Here is a 6,114-nt window from a genome sequence, read left to right as displayed (position 1 = left end):
ATACCAGAACTTTGTTTTCTATCACCAAGTCCATGGTTACTAAAGTGATCGACCAGTTATCTACCGCCTCTAGAGTGGAATCTTGTACCATGACTTATTTTTCTTCATCATTAGGTAAAATATGTTATTTCACGATTTGATAGAGTAGCATGCTCCATTTTTTCTATCTTTTCTATCCAACAATTATTATGCATGGTGCTCTAGAAAGTTTGCTTTTAATTACTATCTATAGAGTCAACCATACCAATTGAAAGCATAACATGATTTTAATAAGCTAGCAACAAATTTCTTGACTAAAGGTTCCTTTTATTCTAGAATTTCTCACAAAGTGAGTAATCTGCTACATTAGGTTTTTCTTTCCTATCAAAATATTGAACTTTTAGTGATCAGAAGCTTACTAACATTTGTAGTAACTCAATTCTTTATATATATGGTCTTTCATATGCCAAAAGAGCATAAGATCCATTATTAAATACTTTGGTTACCGTTTGTGTGATTAGGTCTTTAAGTTGATTTATTGAAATAAACCAATATGAAGACACTTGATGCCTTTTGTGGAATATTTTCATTTATAGCAGGTTTTAAGGTTGTCTTAAGATGCATTTTGATTTTGATGTGTGCCATTACTTGTTTGTCTTGCTATGAGTTCAAGCTCATGGAAGAGTGTATTAATCTCAACATGTTTCTTTTGATTGTTTTTTATAAGATAATTGTAACCCTTTGTGAACTTTCTCTTTAGTAGAATATGCTTCTACAACCATGATCAACATGATAGCACTATTTGGTGTTGCAAGAGCCTCTTGTGGATTCATTGTCATATATACTTGTTGCCTTTTTTTCTTTGGTGAGGACTTGTGTTTTGAAGATGTTTCTTGAGAGATGGAAAGGAGTAGCGAGAGTTTATCATTCTTTTTTACCCCTAAGGAGTTGAAGTAAATAAAATGGTTCTTAGGTGGAGTTGCTTCAAAATTGAAAACTGAATCTGAAAAGAGCTAGCTTTTATTTGAGGTTGAGAAGTAGTCTTCACTTTACTTGAAATCATGAGACTAGACTTACCTTAGAGGTGGTACTTTAATAAGAGTGGACCAAACAAATTTAACTCTTTTATTGGATGAGCTTTTTCGAGATTCTATGTAGTGTAGATTGTTTATGCTGGGAAGGAAGAGAAGAGAGGGAAGGACTGTTTAAGAAATTTGTGAGCATTCAATTTTTTGAAAGCTATAAATTTAAGTAGATTGAAATCTCTATTGATTTTAAAAAATCAGAGTACAATCACTATGCCATTCTATGATTTATTTCTTCAAAATTGCTAATTAAGGGCGTGAAGAAGCCTAATGTTGAATTGACGGACTTGCACCTTTGTGACTTGAACAACATTAGTAGATGACATGAATGTTTGACCTGGGATTTGGATTGAGTTGAACAACATTACCAACCATGGTCATGAATGCTTAGTCTTCAATTTGAAGAAGCTTGTGACTTGACTTTGAAGAGGCTTAGAACTTGTTCTTGAAATTTTTGAATCTTCAAACTCATTTTTCAAATCATCAAACCTTCTTAAAGAGCTTCTTTTAAGTTCTAGGATGTGCATTTTGTAGCCCTTCTAAATTGTGGTAGTCTAGAAGTGTGCAAATGTGCTTTAAAAGTAAGGACACTCACTCATTTATATGATTAGGATATTTCATTCAATATTAACCCCTTAATTTTTGTAGGAATAATTATTGGTATTATGATAATTATTTTGATTATAATTATCCAAAATTAATTAATTAATAATTATATTTTAAATTATTAAAATTGATTGATTTATTTCTATTTGATTTTAATTTTAGAATTAATTATTTATTTAATAGATAAAAATTTAATTACTTTGTTTTCAACCTCAACTCGACACCTAATTTAGTGACCTACCTAACCCTTTTAACCTATCCAACTTGACCAAGCTCGAAAACATATTTTCTAACCTAAGCTCGAAAACTAATTATTTATAGTTTTGAACTTGGAATGAAACTTGAGCTGATTATTGAGTTTGGTTGACTTGAGGAAAATAAACTTGATGCTCAATCAACCTACCCAGCCTGCTTGACTACTCGCACCTCTAATATGAAGAGTCATTCTTGATTATTGAGTGCACCATATTAGAATGGAAAACAAACACAGCAATTAACTTCCATTCTCTTTAGAAAGGAGAATATTCGTTAAATATGGTATCTCTTAATAGTTGATTTTTGGTGAGGTCCTACCAATTTATAAAGAGAACATCTTTTAGTAGGGAAGATAATCGTTATATGAAATGAAAAGCGTAGATTTCAGATATTTGACCTGAAGATAACATGGAAGAAGATAATTTATGGCACTCTCGAACCTAATCATATTACAATTCATAAGAATCTTTGTTGTTCTTATTTGGTTCTACCCTTATTCATTGGTAAATCAGTCATGATCGATGGTCACTGACTGCGTAGCACAACCGTCTCCACTGTCAAGCCTGGTCCAAACCCCAACAAAACACCCCACTCCAATCCCTCCCCTGTAGTAGCCTTTTCTTCTTTGAAAGACCTTTTTCTCATCTCATCCATGACAAAGAACACACATGAGCTCACAATATTTCCATACTCCCTTAGCACATGCCTACTAACTTCGAGTTTTTCCTTTTTTAAGCTGAGTTTTGCTTCAATTTGATCAAGAATTGCCCGACCACCTGGGTGAACAATGAAAAATAATGAGTTCCAATCATTAATACCAAGGGGACCGAAAGCTTCAACCATGCATTTTTCTATGTACTCAAAAATTAGGTTTGGCACATTTTTTGCCAAATTAACAACAAGGCCCATTTCACAAACATGCCCTTCAACTGCATTCTCTGAATCAGGGATAAACATTTGATCTGCGGAGATAAGCTGGAATAATGGTCGTTCAATTAAGGTATCTGGATCTGATCCCACAATTAGAGCTGCGGCTCCATCACCAAAAAGAGCTTGGCCTACTAAAATTCCTACTTCGATCTCAGAAGGCTTACGGAAAGTCGATGTTAACATACTACAAGAACACGAGCACCTACGTTGTTCTCTGCTAGATCTTTAGCCATTCTGAGGACAGTCCCACCACCAAAGCAACCTTGAAGGTACAACATCACCCGTTTAACCTTTGGTTCAAGACCTAGGATCTTAGCAAGTTGATAGTCGGCACCAGGCATGTGTAAGCTCGTGGTTGTACAGAATACAAGATGTGTGATCCTAGATTTGGGCTGTCCCCACTCTCCGATGGCATTTACTGCTGCAATTTTTCCCAGTTTTGGTACCTCAACGTTGGCAATATCTTGACGAGCATCCAAGGAGGCGCCTATATTTGGATTCTCTTTAATAATTTTTTCACTCAGATGCATGTAACGTTTCTTAATCATTGTTCTCTCACCTGAAAATAGTGTTTAATGGCCATTATATTTCAATAGAGCAACACTTCCACTAACTTGGTAAAGAAATCTAATAGCTTCCAATTGCAGAACTATTCTTAAACACCTGAAATGATGCTCATATCAAAACTAAAATTAAGCAACTTATAAATTAATTTAACTTGAAAAAAAAAAAAAAAACAATCATTTTGTCTCATTGCACACATATGCATTCAGTGAGCATCATATTACTATAAATATTAGAGACTTACAAATCAGCTTGAACTTTTCTTTCAATTGAGTCAAGTGCTCGCTCTTGGTGACCCGAAAGAAAAAATCAGGAAATTCAACCTGGGGAAAGCAGTTATCCGGGAGTGCTGTGCCAATGGCTAGAATGGTGGCGGGGCCGCGGGGCCGCGGGGCCGCTGGGCATTTCTTCTAATTTCCTCCACTGAGGCCATGGATCAGTACTGCTTATGAAACTAAGCTGTTAAACGAAAGGAAATAGAAGAAGTACTGGAGGGAGGTTCAAATCAAGGGAAAAGAATTTATAGAATATGTGGTGGTCACTGGCGGAGCCAGCCAAGATAGTGGGGTCAGGTGGGGGGGGTTGGCGGGGCGCACATGCCCACCCCCCTCAATTTTCCTAAAAATAAATAAATAAATAAAAATTCCTTTACGTGTAAAATTTTTTTCCAAAATTAAAAAAAAATCCCATACATATATATATATATATATATATTTTTAAATAAAAACCAAAATGAAAAATTTGACCCCTCTATAAATTAAAAAAAAAATCTTATTTAATATATTCATACTTATTTTTTTCTTGTTGATTGAATATTTTCCTTTTTATACTTATTTTTATGGTTGAATTAACTAAATCATAAAAAATAATATTTGTTGAATTCTTATTGGCTGTTTATATGTTTACTTTGATGTAAGAATATAATATAAGTCATTAAAATCTAATCAATAAGCTAGTGTTATTTAGTGATTTATTATATGAGTATTTTCTTAAAAAAAACTAAACAATAAAAATTATTTACAAAATGATATTAGCCATTTGTTTATTTTATTTATTACATCAAAGTCTTTTTCTCATCCTTGCTGTGTTCTCACAAGGATCAATAATGGCTAATATCATAATTATTCTAAGTTTATGCATCAATCACGATTATTGTGGAAGGTTATTTGTACTTAGAGAGGGCTCAACATTAAGTTGGAGCCATATTTCTGGAATCAAAATTTCAAAGTCTTTTTCTGAAATAGTTTCATTAATTATTGGAGGTTTCATCATCTGCCTTCACAAACAGACTAGTTAAATCAAATCAAATCAAATCAAATCAAATAGTTTCATTAATTAGACTTCTAGAAGTTATGGAATTCGGACAAGTGTTCCTCATGATGGGTGCATTATTTGGGGTAGTGAAGCATGTGGACGGCCAGCTAGTATAGAAAGCTCGTACATTTCAATTGAAGCTGGACTATTGGTACAGTAAACACAGCAACACTGTGAGATTCACAAATGCGTGGCCATCATTCCCCATCTTTTCCACTTGTGTCTGGACTGTATAGTCACTCTTAAGCCACCTGACTCTCTACCATTGCTCCATTCTTTGATTTAAAAAAATGTTTTTTTTTTTTCTTGAATCCCATTTTTGTAAATAATTTTTCAAATTTTGGTTTTCAAATAACCTAAGTCTAAAAAAAAATTTCATCCTTAGTCCTTTTTATAGGCTTCAAAAATCCATTTTACAATAAATTTGCTCTCATTTTCTTCGACAGACAATTTTCATGATTTTAAAACGTTTTGAAATAAACAAGGAATCAAATTCTGAACAATAGAGTTATCAGAATTGATTCAGGCAAGATAAAATGGGTTTTGGTGGGGGCCCGACATGTGATTTTATGATTGATTGATCGGATTGTTTGCCATACATGATTGATTTGTTCTGTTCCATGATATGCGCATAATCATTCTGTGATTGTACACTAATCCAATTTCTTAAAAGCGCATTGCGGCTCGTGGTCCAAGTACACATCTACTTTTATTTTGGTCATTATCTATATATATTTTGATTCCCATATGTGCATGATAGATTAGGGTATCAATTGATTTTCTTATTAATTATCATGTCAGCTTCATTTTATTAGTAGAGATCCGATTTTAGGGACTTAGAGGGGTGCTACGGTTCATACCGTATCTTCCCGATAAGTAACATGACCCCCAAACCCGATCTAGTTTTTCATAGACCCCCTTTTCCAAAATAAGGACTCTCACTTAGGATTTTCTTTCTTATTTTGTTTATCCTTTTAAAAATAAAACAAAAATAAGTGGCGACTCCAAGTCATTTTTAATTAATAAAAATCGAGCTCGTCATCGAATGAGAAACGCATGAACCGAAATATGGGGTCCATAATTTCATTATCTTAGTGTTTGTGATTTTCATACATGAAATAATCCCACATAAATCTTGGAATCAGATGAATGTATGGCATGCCACCCTTGTGCTGTCTGTTTCATTATATATATATATATATATATATATATATATATATATATATATATATATATATATATATATTTTGCTTTTTTTTGGTTTTTTGTTTTTTGGTTTTAGTATTTGGCTTTATTTTAAATCGTCTTTCAAAAAAAAAAAAACGTCTTTCAAAGAAAAAACCACTACCAAATGGTTTTTTCTTTGGTAGTGGGTTAGGTG

At 33.2% G+C, this 6,114-nt stretch overlaps 1 pseudogene; it reads right to left on the bottom strand.

Annotated features, from left to right (window-relative positions):
• Positions 1-2,349: 2,349 nt before the first annotated feature.
• Positions 2,350-3,852, bottom strand: LOC132252721 (chalcone synthase-like; annotated as a pseudogene).
• Positions 3,853-6,114: the final 2,262 nt, after the last annotated feature.

The sequence above is a fragment of the Vitis vinifera genome, chromosome 16 (genome assembly GCF_030704535.1).
Source record: "Vitis vinifera cultivar Pinot Noir 40024 chromosome 16, ASM3070453v1".
Classification (NCBI taxonomy): domain Eukaryota; kingdom Viridiplantae; phylum Streptophyta; class Magnoliopsida; order Vitales; family Vitaceae; genus Vitis; species Vitis vinifera.
The sequence above is the reverse complement of the archived record's forward strand: the minus strand, read 5'-3'. Positions and strand labels throughout refer to the sequence as shown.